General features: G+C 42.3%; 1 long non-coding RNA gene across 1 annotated transcript in view; it reads left to right on the forward strand.

Annotated features, from left to right (window-relative positions):
- The first annotated feature begins 14,104 nt into the window (after nucleotides 1-14,104).
- Nucleotides 14,105-16,509, forward strand: part of LOC128852673 (uncharacterized) — a 150,258-nt gene continuing 147,853 nt past the window's right edge. The window contains exon 1 of the long non-coding RNA XR_008450642.1: nucleotides 14,105-14,169. This is a non-coding gene — a long non-coding RNA (uncharacterized LOC128852673). The remainder of the gene's footprint in view (nucleotides 14,170-16,509) is intronic.

Below are 16,509 nucleotides of genomic sequence, written 5' to 3' on the forward strand. Positions count from 1 at the left end.
CATGTGTAACCACCTTCCCAGTCTTGGCAACTAGAGGAGTGTGTGCAGACGACTGAAGTAGAGTGACAAGAAGTCACTGATCTCATTGAGCCTGTATTCTCTTTTAGGTATGTTCTTATCTAAGTGGTAGCACTTAGAGGGACAGTTGGTACTGACTGCATGCTCCCACGCTAGAAGTCCACAGATGATACAACAATAAAAATGATGGTTTTGCTGAACTGGAGTCTTGCATGTTGCTGCTTTCAGCTTCCCAGCTGAAATGGAGGCAGTAATATTTTCAGAGCTATTGCAAAACTATAGAGAGAATTCCAAACAGGGCTGGCAATTGTATGTTTTTCCAAGACCAAATATAAACATTTCCCATCATCTTTTCTCTCTGGGGAGTGGGTAAGCTCAAACAGAAACATAAAAACCTAACCCTATCAACACCACCCCCTCCTGATTTAAAAAAAAACTAATTAGGACAAAGCAGCCTTTGCAAGGGTTGGTTTGACCTTTATCCCCCTGCTGTGCTCACCTCTAGTGAGACCTGTGCAAGAGTTATCTTGTGTGATTGTCTTGCTAAAAAGGATTTCCCCTTCCTTCCATCTCTAATCCTAACCAAACCTGGTTTAGTTTACCTGGGTGTCCCATCCGATTCTGTTGGACATCTGAGTGGTGTCAGGAGCCTCAGCTGTCCCATTCCATGGATTACTGGAGTGTCAGAAAACATGCTACAGCCTTGATGCATATTAGAAAGATATGTGCAGGAGGTTGCCTGATGTGACTTGGTAAACACTCAGAGAACAAGTTCCAGGTGAAATGTCATTGCTTGACCTAGGTTAATATCTAATCCAAAGAAGTAATCACTTGGAGAGGGAGGGAGAAAGATGCTATTTCTGTGGTATGCTTGGATAGACTCTAACTAGGAGCCTGTGGATAATGCACTTGTACCAATTGGAGTCCTGTTTCTGCCTACTGACAGATACCTGCCTTCTTTCGGCCTAGGAAAGGCAGCAGTCATGACTGGAAATTGGGCAGTATTTTTTGTTTCAAGCTGACGTATTTAAGTGTTACAATCTATTCTGGTGATGTCTGTGAAGCTGATTTTCCTATGTGACTTTATTTTCTGACTTTATGACTAATTAATTGTAGGTGGTTTTAGCTCTTGAAAATTCTCATCGGAGCCTGAGAGTGTGGTATAGACTAGAGGAGATATCCTGGCAGCTTATTTCTGCATATGTGTGGCTCTCGGATGTTTTCCAAGAGACTCTGGGATGACTCCGCTCTGTTACTGATACCTTGTTCCTGTAGCCTGTTTAAGTGCTGTGGATCAATGCTGTCTTGGCAGACTGGAAAAAACACCATTTTTCTAACCAAATCATTTGTGCTTTTCGTTGCAGTCCAGAATGTGCAGTGTCGCTGTGCAGTGTTGTTCTGACCATGTAGGTTCTCTTTCCAACATTTTGCTCCCTGCAATCTCTTTCCACCCTGTAAAGTCTTCCACCTGATCACTGAACTTGCCTTCTTTTCTCCATGCTATTAGGAGTTTTAGTTTCTGTTTGAACCTGTAGTTTTGTAGAGCTGTTATTTCTTCCTTTTGTCTGAATGCAGGGCTGTAGATGAGGTCTCACCAAAGCAGAGTAGAGGCACAGAATCGCCTCCCTTGTTGGTTTGTTGTTTTGTTTTGTTTTTTTTTTTAAATTTAGTGCAAAAGGAGTATCTGTAGTATCAGTTGTGAACTGAAAAATGTTCTTTCTTGGTGCTGAAAAACAAAAGACGGCTTGTTTAGATCTGAGTTCCAAGCTCGATTTAGTGGTTCAAATGAGGTACTCCTGTATTTATGCACTGCCTTCCAGCCAGAGGTAGAGAAATATTGTGATTACATTTGCTTCTGGCTGTTTAGATTTTAAGAAATGCTTTATCTTCTGTTGTCACTTTTTCAAGCTTTGTGTCTGCTGTTTGGTACTGGGAATGTGCATAGAGGGGAAAAAAGCTTATAGCATCCGCAGAAGTAGAAGGATCCAGGGGTAGGCTGGTGGGCTGGGAACCCCCAGACTGCAGCTGCGTGTGCTGTTGCCAGAAGGCTTCAAGTAGGTACGTGCTGCAGAACTGAGCAGATCACAAATGTTTCTGAATCTATAAAGCTTTCATCCCACAGTGCACTTAAACACCAGTTATTTATTTGTGCAGTTTGCAGCAGAAGTTTTAGCACACTGTACTGTGTGTAACCAGGCCAGAACTAGTATCTGAAGGATTGCATCACATGGAAGTAAGCAGTTATATTTGTGACTGGAGAAATGGCAGACCTAGATTCTGATTTTGATTCCTTCAACAATGGCTCAGTTGAAAAAAGGATGAATATAATAACAACAGGAGTCCTGGTTAGGAAGTACTTTAGTTTGCCTCTTGTTTCACCCAGAGTGGTTTCTCCTCTTCATTTTTTCAAGAGTGATCTAAAAACTATCACTTTCCTGTGGGATTTGGCGTATTTTTTCAGTTTCAAATAGCTTAGCAAATCTTTGCTTGTGAAAAGAAGAAATCCTGGGACTGTTTCTGCATTAAAGGTAACAGTGCAATTAAGTTCAGGTGTGACAAATCAAAGGCTAGGAGGTGTTAGGAGAGAGCAGTTTGGGAAGCATGAAGCATAACTGTTCGCTTAGTTGTTGATATCTGGTATTCTTCAACCTCAGTGGCTTTGGGTGAGGTTTTCTGACAACATGTGAATGTTGGTGGTTTTGTCTCCGAGTCCAAACCCTTCTATAAGGCATACTAAATGCTGCTTTATACTGAAAAGCTGAGGGATGTGGAAGACTTGAGGTGATGTTTCAGTAAGAATTTACAAGAGCAGTATATGTTTCATCCGCACAAGACAGCCAGGAAGGAGAAGCAGGAATAGCAGTAGGACAGGATTTCATGTGGCTTCTCAGCTAGAGTGAAAGCTATAGCCCCTTGCCTGAGTCATTAGAACTGTGGATCTGCTCTGGACGTGAAACAGAAACTATAGTGGCTGATGCTTTGAAAGACTGGGCTGTGTGAGAAGGAACAGAGTAGCAATTATGAAGGGGAGAGAGAATCTTCTATCAGATTCATTATTTTAAAGTAAAACTGAAGTTGATATAAAAAAAAAAAAGAAGAAAAAAAAAAGAAGAAAGAAAAAGACTCGTAAAGTGGTTTAGAAAGACTTTCTTCCAACTGCTGTAACTGAAGGATGCAACTTCTAGTTGGTTGGCTTCAGCAAAGTGAATTTGTAGTCACTGGGAACAACTAAGTGGTTTATGTAGGTTCTTTCAGAGCAGGAATTAGCACCCATTCTGGGGATGAGCAGTGGAGTTAGGAATGGCATCTCAAGTTATACGTGCTAGAGCTTGGAGATTCTTAAAGCTTGAGCAGGTGGTTTTTTCCTTGGAGCAAGTCACGCTGTCAGTTGGATCTGTGCAAAGTGAGAATAATGACTTGCAAAGGCTGTTGTCCTGTGGTATGAGAAGGCAGAATTTGGTCTTCCTTGCAAGAGCAGTTCTTGGTTTTTGGCTAACTTATTATCATGGAATGGTTTGAGTTGGAAGGGGCGTTAAAGCCCATCCAGTTCCACTCCCTGCCATGGACAGGGACATGTCCCACTCAATCAGGTTGCTCAAAGTCCATCCAACCTGGCCTTGAACACCTCCAAAGATGGGCCAGCCACAACTTCTCTAGGCAACCTGGGCCAGTGCCTCTCCACCCTCACAGGAAAATGTTTCTTCCTAAGATTACATCTCAATCTTCCCTCTTTCAGCTGAAAACAACTGAACTGCGTTTGCGTCATTTTTTTTACATATAGTTAGTTTAAACTGGGGAAGTTGGTTTTGGTTTATGGTGGGGGTTAATGAGTTTGAAAAAGCCTGAATTTACTTAATTTGTGTGTTCCCATGGCACTTCATACAGAGCCTTTCATCTTACTGATGTTAGTTCTGCGTAAATTCCAGATGATGTTATTTTTCCTAGTGCAAAGGGTGTGCGAGTAAATTCCAAAAGATAAATGAGCCTTTGCACTCCAATATAATTTCTCTACAATCCTGTGTCTTATTTATACATTTGGAAAATAGACAAAATAGTGAAGTTTTGGCTCGCGGAGCTTTCAGAGAATATAAATAACACTTATTATTGTATATAAATTATATTGGAGTGCAGATGCTCATTCGTCTTTTGAAATTTATCTGCATAGTTTAGTGTTTTCATCCACAAATGCTTGAAACCAATCTGGCACCCGCAGGAAGTGATATGTTTCTGTGCCAAAAAAATGGCACCGAGGAAAACGTCGATCAAAGAGTCAGTTGTAACATATTGCCTGGTTGCCACCACACCCACAAGCTCAAATTTGCCTATCAAAGGGACTGAATTGTTGCTCTGCTGACTGTTGAGATATTCACATCTTCCCAGGTTTTCATGTCCAGAGCTGTTTGACTTCTACCAACACCTCAGCAGCTAAGGAAAGGTCAATTAGATCCTGTACAGCCAGTTTGACACAAGTGTGGGTTTTTTTGGTATCATTTTCATCTCTTTTGCTAATTCTCAGTGAATAATTTTATTATTTGCATCACCAATTCTTGCAGTCCTTGGGCTGGGTGCACTCCAGCAGGTGCAGGGGAGTATAAATCACTGGTGCATCTGAGAATAAAACACAGAATCATAGAATAGTTTGCATTGGAAGGGACCTTAAAGCCAATCTAGTTCCACCCCCCCCTGCCATGGGCAGGGACACCTCACACTGGATCAGGGTGCTCAGAGCCCCCTCCAGCCTAACCTTGAACACCTCCGTATTAACACATGTTAATATATCTCTTTTACCGAAGAGAGCTGGTGGGCTGCAGGATTCGTGAAGAGAGTGAACGGGGTAGGGGTGCTGGAAGGTGTCGTTCATGAGGCATTAGAGAAATGGGAGGAAATCTTGTGTGGAGTAAGGAGTTGAGGGATGAGGAAGGAGTCAGACAGAACTGCAGGGGCATTGCAGTGGTCTACTTTATTCCTTGGGTAAAGTCAGAGCATGATATGCCTTTTCGTTCTCTTTTCTATAGCCCTCTGCCTTACCTTCTCACCTTTCATCCATTATAATGCCTTTAGGCAGAACATGCAAAACCATTCATGCTCCCCAGTGGCTGCTGGTGTAGGAGTTTGTCAACAGTCCTTTGGCAGTTCTGACACTTGCATGTTGCTCAGGTTTGTTAAGCCCCTCTCCCGATAAGAGTTGGAAACATGGAGTGAATGCCACTGTCTGGCATCTGCTTTGCCTTGCCAGAATGTGGAATGAGTGGGCATGAATGCTGTGTACAGGAGGCATACATGGCAGTTTGGTGGGAAACGGGAGGGTGGGCAGCCCAGCAGGATGTGTGGGAAGTGGTCTCTATCCTGTTGACTGTGTGGAGTTCCTGGTACACACAAACTTCAGGAGAGGTGGAGCACAGGTATCAGGAGATCCCTGCAGGTAGCAAAAGGGAGGTTTGGTGTGGAAACTGGACCACTTCCGAGCTTGTCAGAGCAGTGGATCCATACAGCTTTCGCTCCACTTAGACACTCCCATAGCCGTGCACTCCACACAGGCTGCTTAGGAATCATGTCCTGCACCTGCTGAGGTCTTGTGTTAGGTCTGCCTGAAACATATTGCCTCTTGGAGCTCCTCAAACTCCTTGTGGCTTCAGCTTTTGATGTAGCTACTTCTATTTTGTGAACAAAGAGAAGTTCATGGTGGCTGAGGATGAGGCTCCTTTGGGGATCCCACATCCTGTCTTTAGGCAGTTAAATGTTTTTAAAAATTGGCCTGTAGAGTATCACACAATGTAGAAATGTTGTGATCTCTTTGTTTCTGGTTTTAGCATTTTCCAAACCATAGAAAATACCACTTCTCAATCTCTTTTATTTTCCCATCACCTTCCAATGATACCAGTTATTCATCACACGCTGCTGCCCAAGGTAGAAGGATGAAATTACTTGGAAAATGCATCTCCCAAGTAAACTCTGTGGGCTATTTATGTTCTATCTTGTTTTTAAATACTATAAATGCAGATGTGAGAGAGTTTTATTGATTCTTACTCCCCCTCCGGTACACTGCTCTATTAATAACAAATGCAACAAGATGTTATAAATGCTCAGAACACCAATGTGTTAGGATAAAACCACCAATAAATTCTCATCCTTTGCATAAAAGTGAAAATCCCTAATAGCGTGCTCTTCAATTTGCCCACACTAGAAGCAATCAAGAACCATACATAATGTAAAGGTGCTGCTGCAAGTAGCCAGAACGTACAGGATAATTTCATTTTGCTTTCTGATGAGCTGATCTTTGAAGAACTCCCTAATGAGTTTCTGCTTGGCTCAGAGTAACCTAGAAAAACCCTGCTATAGTTTAGCACTGCACCTTGCATGTCATGATGGGGTTTAGACTAGGAAACAGTAGTTATGACTTATGTTAATAGGTTTTATTTTCTCTATCTTATGTTAAGATATGGAATTTATTCTGTAGCCACATAATGAAATGTCCATTTAAAGAAACCAGACAGTTGGAGTTGCACCAAACATTAAACTTTTTTACTTTACACAAGGATGAAATGTTCAGTTTATTACTGTAATTTCTGAGAGTGCCTGGTTTTGAACAGCTGATAGCAGGCACACTGAAATACATTGTAATGTAAGGAGGCAATGACAAAGGGCTTTGGAGGATTTGAGTTCATTTGGTCGTTTGGCCTAGCATGACATTCATGTGTCCCAGTCTGAAATGCTCAGCTTTCCAAATCTCTCCTGGAGTTGAACTCTGAGACCTTTTGTGTGCTTGGGCATGGCACTGCTCATGCCCATGGCTGCACTACAGCCATTCAGCTTCAGTGGGTACAATGAATTCATCCAGACTGGGATCAGCATAAGAAATGAGTTGGCCAAACACAACTGTGGTGTTTTCCAGTGTCATGGATATTTCACCGTTCTCCTGTCAGCACCTCATTCCCTGGGATGTCTGCGGCTTGGTGGGTTGCTGTGCAGCGACTGGAGAAAAGGAGGCTGAGGGGGTGACCTTGTCGCTCCCTACAACTACCTAAAAGGAGACTGTAGCAAGGTGGGTGCCGATCTCTTCTTCCAAGTAGCAAGAAATTGACAAGAGGAAATGGCTTCAAGTTGTGCCAGGGGAAGTTTAGATTGGGTACTAGGAACACTTTCTTTACTGGAAGAGTGGTAAAGCATAGGAAGAAGGTGCCCAGGGAAGTCGTGGATTCCCCATCCCTGGAGGTGTTCAAAAAGCATGTAGATGGCACTTGGGGACATGGTTTAATAGGCACAGTGGTGTTGGGCTGATGGTTGGACTGGATGGTCTTTGAGGTCTTTTCCAACCTTGAAGAATCTATGGTTCTGACTGTAACATCTTACCCTGGCTGTCCTGATGTTTCTGGTGTTCCTCTTTATGAACCCACTGTTTCCTGAGGTGTGTATTGACTCTGTAAAGTGGTCAGTTGGTTGGTATCAATAATCAATATATTCTTTTTGGTTTTGTTTGTGTATAAAAGGGTCTTGGTTTTATGCTGGAGACCCCAAGAGGTGGCCATTACAGAAGTAAAAAGTATTGTTGTATATAAATTCTTTCATTTAGGTCTATTGTTTAGTATCTGTGGAACAGGTGGCGTGGGGATGATGGCAGTGTTGGGAATCAGTGGCCTAACGTCTGGCGTGGTTGGTTTTTGTTTACTGTGAAGTTATCCGTCTCAGTGGCATGGCCTCACCGTGATGGAGCCTTCAGAGTTCTTTACAAACCTCTTTAAACCCTTTTTTTTTATTCTTTAGGTTAATTTTCTGTTTACAGGAAACACAAGACTGTTGTTTATTAGAGGCTGTGTAAATAGATGGTGCCATTACACCTCCAGACCCAGTCACACTGTTGTTATGTTGCCGTGGTACCTAAAGACACTCCAGAGATGCACAGCCTAATTCTGCTGTTATCGGTCCTGGTGCTGGTACTCATAGAGCATTCTTAAAACAAAACTGTACCCAGACCCTTTCTGAGGTCCTTTGAATAGAACTCAGACAGAAGGAGCAGGGAAGCAAATTATTGCATTTTCTGGGTTTACTAAACAGGTGGAACAGAGAGATTTGAGAGCTGGGGTTGAACCAGTGGGAAGCGGTACTGAAGAAGTCAAGGAAGGGCTTTATTACTGCTGTGCTGGCAATAACCATCTCTGTACTTCAAGTTACGTGAGTGGAAAGCTCAGTCCCATAGGGAAGAAATGTGCTCTAAACTATAGTGTGTACCTGAATTGCTGTTGTATAAAAATGCTGCAATAGGGTTACAGGGCCTAAAGATCCCCTGTGTCAGGAATGAAACCCTAGAGGAAATGCCTAAATACAAATAATTCTGGCTGTAAGCATACTATTTAAATGGAAATCCAGGTTGAGTTCCATTTTGCGTCTCACTGACCACAATTACTGCTATGGTACTTGCTACAGCTCTGACAGTATGTTTTTAGTACAACACGCATTAGTTGTTACTAGAAGGCTCTTAAAAAGCACCATACCATTTTCTTTTCATTTTGAATAAGTATTTTAAAGTAGAAGTAGATAGATGCATAATTCTGTAAGGCAGTCTCTTTAGGATAAGTGTAACTGAAAGCAGCCTTTGACTCAAACCGTTTCTGATGATGTGTGAAAGGGAAAGCACTCAGCTCAAGCTGGAACTATTGTGTGGTAATTTTTAGGAGATACTGTAGTAGAGGTGCAGATCTAAACACAGCATTGTGGAAGTGTTTCTGGATATATTTGATGTATACTAGCAATGTTTGTTATAGTACCATGCTGATATGTTTGTGGATACCTTAGAGAGTTAATAAGCCAGCATCCCTACCTAATCAAACTTTTGAAAAGAGACTTGTAAATCCGAGTCCTTGGAAGCCAGCTGGGGATACCGTAAAGTGCACTCTTTTATTGGAGGTGGAATGAGACTGTTGAAACCAGTCTATGTCTCACAGTATTATTTCTAAGAACTGCTCACCTTTAGACCAATAAAATCGGTGAAAATGGTTCTCTGTTCAAAATGAGCCTGGTAAAAGCAAAAGGTGAGTCTGAAGTTTTGCATGTTGGGAAAAACTGAAGGATGAGAGAACAAAACTCACCAGTGACACAGTAATGTTTTTGTTGGGTGCTTATGTCTGGGGTTTTTGTTTAATGTGTTACCAGCCATCTAATAGAGGTCAGACATGGCCCAGGTTGCCTGGAGAAGTTGTGGCTGCCCCATCCCTGGAGGTGTTCAAGGCCAGGTTGGATGGAGCTTTGAGCAGCCTCATCCAGTGGAAGGTATCCCTGCCCATGGCAGGGGACTGGAATGGATGGGCTTGAGGTCCCTTCCAACGCAACCCATTCTATGATTCTATGATAATATAGATGATGGCTAAGGTTAAGTCTCATATCCCTATTTCTAGGTATCATGTGCATTTGTAGGTTTGACAGTGGATAGAAAAAAGGTGAGGAATTACTAAAGGCTTAGACTTACATTTGTGAAGTATTTGCTACCTGTAAGTAATACCAGCATGTGTGAATGCACATACAAGTTTTTGCAGAGTAGCTAAAAAGGTTTTAGATGGTAGCTGAAAATGCTGGTTTAGTTTCTTTTTGTCTTCCTGGGGTTTAGGATGTGGGGTTTATTTTGTTGGTTTGTGGTGGTGGTATGTGTGGTTGCTTTTACTTAAACCACTGTGTGTTTGGTTGACAGTAGTTTGTTCTCCTGGGAAGGCTGGGGTGCATCTTTTCCATTGATCTGCTCAAATGCAGTTAGGAATAGCAGTCTTATAGACAAATGTCTATCCCACATGCAATCCCTGCAGGAGAAAAGTTGCTACCGTGGAAAGTACTGGTGTGATCCTCTTTATGCCTAGACTGGTCCAACTGGTGCTGGTGGTCCTGTGCTTGAATGGAAGGTGGATGGTGCTTGGTCTGTGTATCCCTTTATTACTCACCCTGATAGGGGATGTAGAGAGAAAAGCTGCCTTTTCCATGTCAAAAGATGTTGTTTAGCAAGATTTTCTTGAAGAGGTCATTGTTGTTATTACCAAAACGTGAGAGAAGGTTGGACCACTTGGGTGATGCCAGAGGTAGGAGACATCTGGATTTCCATGTGCTGTTCCTGGGACTGTACCACGCTGCTAATATTAGTGTGTTTGTCTCCTTTCTCCCCTCTTCACCTTCTGGGTCAGGCCTAAGTTTGTGTCATCTGTGTCTGGTAACTTGCCTTTTATACGTCACGGTAGTTAGAGGAAATATTTCTAATATTTCGAACAGTGGAAGAGCAAGTGGCTCTATCACACTGGCTGTGCAGTCTCTCACCTCTTGGTTTACAGCATACCTGTTTCTTTTGGTTCAGTAGTCTCTGATTCTGTCTCTGGGCAGAATCAGCATTCGTTTTGCACTTTGTCATGAGTTGAGATAGTCTGTGCGTATGGCAGCTCAGCCAAAGGATCTGTAGCGAGTGGCCTGGGTTATCATAGTCTTTAATTTTCTCTTCTCTACCTGTGAGGGTCTGTTGGTAGCAGCTGCTGATGACTTTGACAGGCTGGCATCCGTGGCTATTCTGTTTGATTTTAGGCATCCTGGAAAAGGAATGCAAGAGAGATATTTTACCTTGCTTTCTCCGATTCAAATATCACGGCAAAATAGGGACTACTGTAACCTTTAGACTATCGGATAAACTACTTGTGATATTAAAGCCCTCTGGGTGAGTGAAAGAAATAGCAACAGAAGAAATTGAAGCCCAGCAATAATGTGACAGTAGTTATGATGACTTTGCAATATAAATACTTTCCTCTTTTAAGTACCTATAAATTGCATCAAGATAATGACTGTGTAGTCTCTTAACTTGTCTTTCACATGGTTCAGACTGAAGGCCACAAAAAAGGAAAAAAGCAGCCCAAGATTAAAGCCATAATACGGTTTTTTAAAAAATTATCCTTCTCAAATTTGCCCGAGTCTATATTCAATTAATTTAACTATCCTAAAATGTTTTGTGATATGCGCCATGCTTCTAAACTGTGTAAAGGGAGATGCTCCCTCAGGCTTTCATGGAAATGATGTTTATAGTACATGCTCCTGTTTTCTTCTCATTCCCTTAAGCAGAAAGGTCCTCGCTGGCACATTTTCACTGGCAAAAATGTATACATCACTTAAGTCATTACAGGTCGACTGCTCATTTGTTACAATAAACTATATCATCCTCGCTAGGAGGCCAAAGAGAGCCTGTAGCCATGAATATACATCTTCCTTGGGTAACTCAATTCAAAGCAGCAGCATGCCATGGTAAAAGTATTACTTAATTTATACTGCTAATGTTTAACATTGATTCTGTGTGGGAAAATAAAGCCCAACGCATTTTGAGAACCTACATCATTAAGGTTTAATAATTTAGACCTAGTTAATGTGATAATGAATTTACTGACAACTAAAGTGCAGTTTCAGTACTTACATTTCTAGAAATACTGACTCTGAAACTAGGTTTTCTAGGCAGAAAATGTATATTGTAGGATTGTTTCTGTAATTTACACGTTCTCACCCTCTTAAACCACAGTGAAAAATATATCTTTAGGTATGTTTACTAACTAGTGGAATGCAATGCTGCTTTTACTCTCTGCATCGGTACTAATAGGATCTAATACACCATTTGTGTGTTAAAAAGCTTATTAATTGATAGAAGATGCTTAATATTTTTAAAATGTAGGAAAAAGAAAGCTGTCATTGTGGTCAGAAGTACAACATTCGGTTGCTATGAGCTCAGGAAACATATACTGGGAAAAGCAAGTGCTGTCTGTTGAGCGTTTGCATCCCCCACCGTGCTGTCCCGCTCAGGGCTGCTGTCACAACTATTGTGCTGGCCTGTATCACCACAGAAACTGTTTGACAAAATGATGTGTAGGTCATTTCCAAAGCTCTGGGAGAGGGAGGGGGTATTTATTTTTTAAACCTGACATAGCGTAGTCCTTCTACCTCCCTCTGACCTTCCCATGTCACTGCGCAGGCTGCAGCCATCTCCTACTGCCCCTGTGGGTGTCTTATATCAATCAGGCTTCCTTTCAAATGGCTGAAATAATGGGTGTCCTCCACGTGTCCGAATGTGTCAAGGCTTCTGCGATAAACTTCCAGCAGGAGTCAGGGGCACTCGGCACCTCGTGGGAGGTCCTTACTCAGCAGCTGGCTGGGCCTGGCCTTGTTGCAGGATGTTTCCGAATATCCTTTGTGCAGTCTCCTGATTTGGTTTGTACAATGCCGCTATTGGAAAAACAAAGCGGAGCTAGGTGTGCTGTAGCAGGGGTTCCCCAAACATTTTGTCCCCCAATTTTGCTGGAAATCGCAGCAGTGGATTGGTTTAGTTGGAGTCTGGGTGCATATGTTTTGGGGGGGGTCGCTGTTCTAAGCTTCACTAAGTCTCGGATCTGTGGTTGTCCATCACCTACTTAAAGTTTACAGCTCAAAAGCCATTGTTGTGTATTGCCATGAAGTGATGGCTGTTGCCTGGCAGTGTCTTGGATCAACTGAGAGAGAGAGAGCAATCACTAGCATGGAGTTTCCCATCTAGACACCAGTAATTTTGAATGCTCTTCAGAAAATTAAGTGCCCACCTCCAAAGAATTTCTGTGTGCTTAGAATAGTGTTAATGTTTTCTGAGTCGTATTGGATTAATGAGATAGCAGAGTGTTCCATTTCTGTCCAGAAGAGGGCAGTTCTTATTTATACTCAGACAATTACTCTCAGCTCCTTAAGATTATTATTAGTAGTAGTATTGTGGCTGGTGGATCCAAATTAGGAAAAGTTCATGTAATTTCTTTGTACATCTCTCTATTTCTCCAGGTATTCCTGACTCCTGCTTAAGAGCAGAAAGTAGCACAGACAGATGGGTTGTAGGCTGTACGATTGTTTCCCTGGTTCTTCTTTTGATCTGGGATTTGAACAAGTTATTTCGTCTCCTGACACGTATTTCATCACCTTTTTCTTTCCACTCCTTGTGTAATTGCAGCATTAAGGTTTTCAGCTCTTGGCTAGAATGCTGTCCCAGCATGTGTTTAGCTTGATAGAGTTTGATTCATGGTTCTTACAGCAATATAAATAATAAGAATAAAAGTTAAAAGGAGCACCTCAGTCTTCCAAAAATGCCTTTTCACAGAAGCCTTCTGTCCTTGAACTGTGGAGCAAGATAGTCCAACCAAACATATGCAGATCTTGAGGCAGAGGAAACATTCTTTTTGTGGCTTGCCTGTCAGTTGTGCTAAAATACTCACTATGGTTGTGTTTAAGCACTGATATCTGTGCTTCACCTGTTAGGAAGAAAGGCTATTATGGGAAGCAGATTTTTCAATGCTGCTAGGTGTGCCCATCAATGACTTAGTATAGTGGAAACGGTTTACTGAACGCTGGTACTTCAGCAGATAGTTGTAGCGGATAGAATCACAGAATGGTTTAGGTTGGAAGGGACCTTAAAGCCCATGCAGTTTCACCCCCCTGCCATGGGCAGGGGCACTTCCCACCAGATCAGGTTGCTCCAAGCCCCATCCAACCTGGCCTTAAACACCTCCGGGGATGGGGCAGCCATGACTTCTCTGGCAACCTGTTCCAGTGCCTCACCACCCTCATGCTGAAGAAATTCTTCCTTATGTCTAGTATAAATCTGCCCCTCTCCGGTTTATATCCATTCTCCCTCATCCTATCCCTGCAGTCCCCAATAAAGAGCCCCTCCCCAGCTTTCCTGGTGCCCCTTTAAGTGCCCTAGATCAATGCTGTCTAAGACTGGGAAAAACACCATTTTTCTAACTGAATCCTTTGTGCTTTTCTTTGCAGTCCAGGTTATGCAAAGTGCCACTGTGCAGTGTTGTCCTGATTATTTAGGTTTCCTCTCCAACATTTTGCCCCCTGCAACCTCTCTTTCTGCCCTGTAAAAGCTTCTTCCTCCTGATCTCTGAACTTGCCTTTCTTTCTTCATGTTCTCCATGCTAGTAGGAGTTTCAGTTTCTGTTTGAACCTGAAGTTTTGTAAAGCTTTTATTTCCTCCTTTTGTCTCTCTCAGTTTGTATTCCCTTTGTAATGTGTTCCTTAATAAGTCTAGCATTTTCCTGGCATCAACATAATGTAAGAGAGACCCTTGTGACTTAAACTGCCTGCAGTGGGCCACAGCAATCATTGCCCTGCTAGGAGCTAGGGATGCAGGTAAGCCTTTTTTCCATGTTAGCTTGCAAAATAGTCATATGTGTTCTCTTACTTCCATTCCCAAATCTTGTTAAATGTAATTAAATATTTACTCTCTCTTTATTTCATTTCCAAACACAAATGGGCAAATTCAGATTGTTTGTTGTCTACTAGAAGCATTTTTCTTTCTGCAAACCTAAAAGACAAAATTACTTTGGGGCTGTCTAGAAGCTGTGGTGAACAGAGATTGTTGAATTTCCTTGGAATGGTTAAAAAGGTTACTCCTTACCCCTGGTGTATAAGCCCTTTTACCTTCCCCCCCCCCCGCCCCTGCATTTGGTTCCCAATTCTGCTGGCAGCTTTGCGATGAGTTAAAAAGTGAGCCAGACACATCTCGCTAGAGCAGTATTTCAAAAGGAGAAATATCATACATTTATTTCACCTAATCTTATATGAGATGAATGTGCTTTCATAATGTTACACAATGTAACCATAATAACGCAGCCAAGATGGTAAATTCATTTTAATTCTGCAAAATTCATAATTGGTGACATCGCCAGTGGGAGCAATTGATCTCTGCTTTCCATTTGTTCTTGACTGTTTCCACTTCAGTGAATTAAAAGAATTGGGCTGCTGGGACCCCACCCTCTGCGTGTTCAGAAGGCATATTATGCAAGAGCAATAGCCTTCAGAAAATTGCTTGTAATAGACAATGCCTGTGTTAAATAAAAAAGGCAATTGTCCCTGGCCTGACTCAATATTTTAATCCTTTTCAGGTTTTTATTATACCTAGTGCCTTTCTGCTCAGTGGTGGAACTGAGGAACAGGTGTAATTCAGTGGAGCTAAATTGCATTATTTGAAATTAATTAGTTCTGTATTTATTCTTGTAAATGAATACAGTTTCTAATAAATCAAAGGAGAACGTGCACTTTTGCGTTTGCCTGCCTATTGCCTTACTGGGGATAATTAACATCTTGTGACAGTGAAGTCATACGTCAAATCTGCAATCTGATTGCCAGCCTAGTGAAAGCGATGTTGCCGGTGACCTATATCGTGACCTTATTGATGCAGTACAATTTGGCTCATTCAAGATGTTCATATCACAGCCTTGTCACTTCACAGTCCTCCCTGTTCTGTAGGAACTGTGTTCGGTTTTAGGCCCCTCGCTACAAGAAGGACATTGAGGGACTGGAGTGTATCCAGAGAGGGGGAACAGAGCTGGTGAAGGGGCTGGAAAACAAGTCTTATAAGAGAAGCAGCAGAGGTAACTGGGACTCTTTAGCCTAGAGAAACAGAAGCTGAGGGGAGACCTCATCATTGTCTACAGCTCCCTGAAAGGAGGTTGTAGTGAGGTGGGTACTGGTCTCTTCTCCCAAGTGAGAGGTGATAGGACAAGAGGAAATGGCCTCAAGCTGCATCGGGGAGGTTCAGATTAGACATGAGGAAAACTTTCTTCACCAAAAGGGTTCTCGGGCACTGGCAGAGGCTGCCTGGGGTGGTGGTGGAGTCCCCATCCCTGGAGGGATTTAAAAGACTGGCAGACAAGGTGCTCGGGGTTATGATTTAGTAGTGGACAAGTACAGTTGGACTCAATGATCTCAAAGGTCTTTTCCAACCAAACGATTCTATGATAATAATGTATATAAAATAAAACAAAAAATCAGAGGTAGTTAATAGGGTAGGCATGAACATAAAACCTTTTGAAGAGTGTTTAAGTAATGTTCTACTCTTCTTTCATGTTGTTTTTTCTGTTAAAAGAAGTACGCAAACTATTTGTGTTGATACTGTTCTTTAATTTTTATTGTGAGTAGGGTTAGCTTAAACTACTCACATCTGAAGAAAAAAAACCAAATATGTTTAAGGTATATTACCAGTGATACTGGCTGGGCTTGTTCAGCCCAGAGAAGAGAAGGCTCCAAGGAGACCTTAGAGCAGCTTCCAGTACTGAAAGGGGTTCCAGGAAAGCTGGAGGGGAGCTCTTGATCGGAAAGTGCAGGGATAGGACAAGGAGGAATGGTTTTGAGCTGAAAGAGGGTGAGATTGAGATGAGATCTTAGGAAGAAATGTTTTCCTCTGAGGGTGGTGAGACACTGGCCCAGGTTGCCCAGAGCAGTGGTAGCTGCCCCATCCCTGGAGGTGTTCAAGGCCAGGCTGGATGGGGATTGGAGCAACCTGATCCAGTGGCAGGTGTCCCTGCCTGTGGCAGAGGGTGGAAACTGGATGGGCTTTAAGGTTCCTTCCAAACCATTCTATGATGCTATGAAAAAAGCTTTTCAGTTACCTAAAGAGTGAAGAACTAGCACTTCTTAGCTGAAAAAGACAACCTCTGCCGTTTCAATTAAAGGAATTACTGGGATTAG

The sequence above is a fragment of the Cuculus canorus genome, chromosome 7 (assembly GCF_017976375.1).
Source record: "Cuculus canorus isolate bCucCan1 chromosome 7, bCucCan1.pri, whole genome shotgun sequence".
NCBI classification, from domain to species: Eukaryota; Metazoa; Chordata; class Aves; order Cuculiformes; family Cuculidae; genus Cuculus; species Cuculus canorus.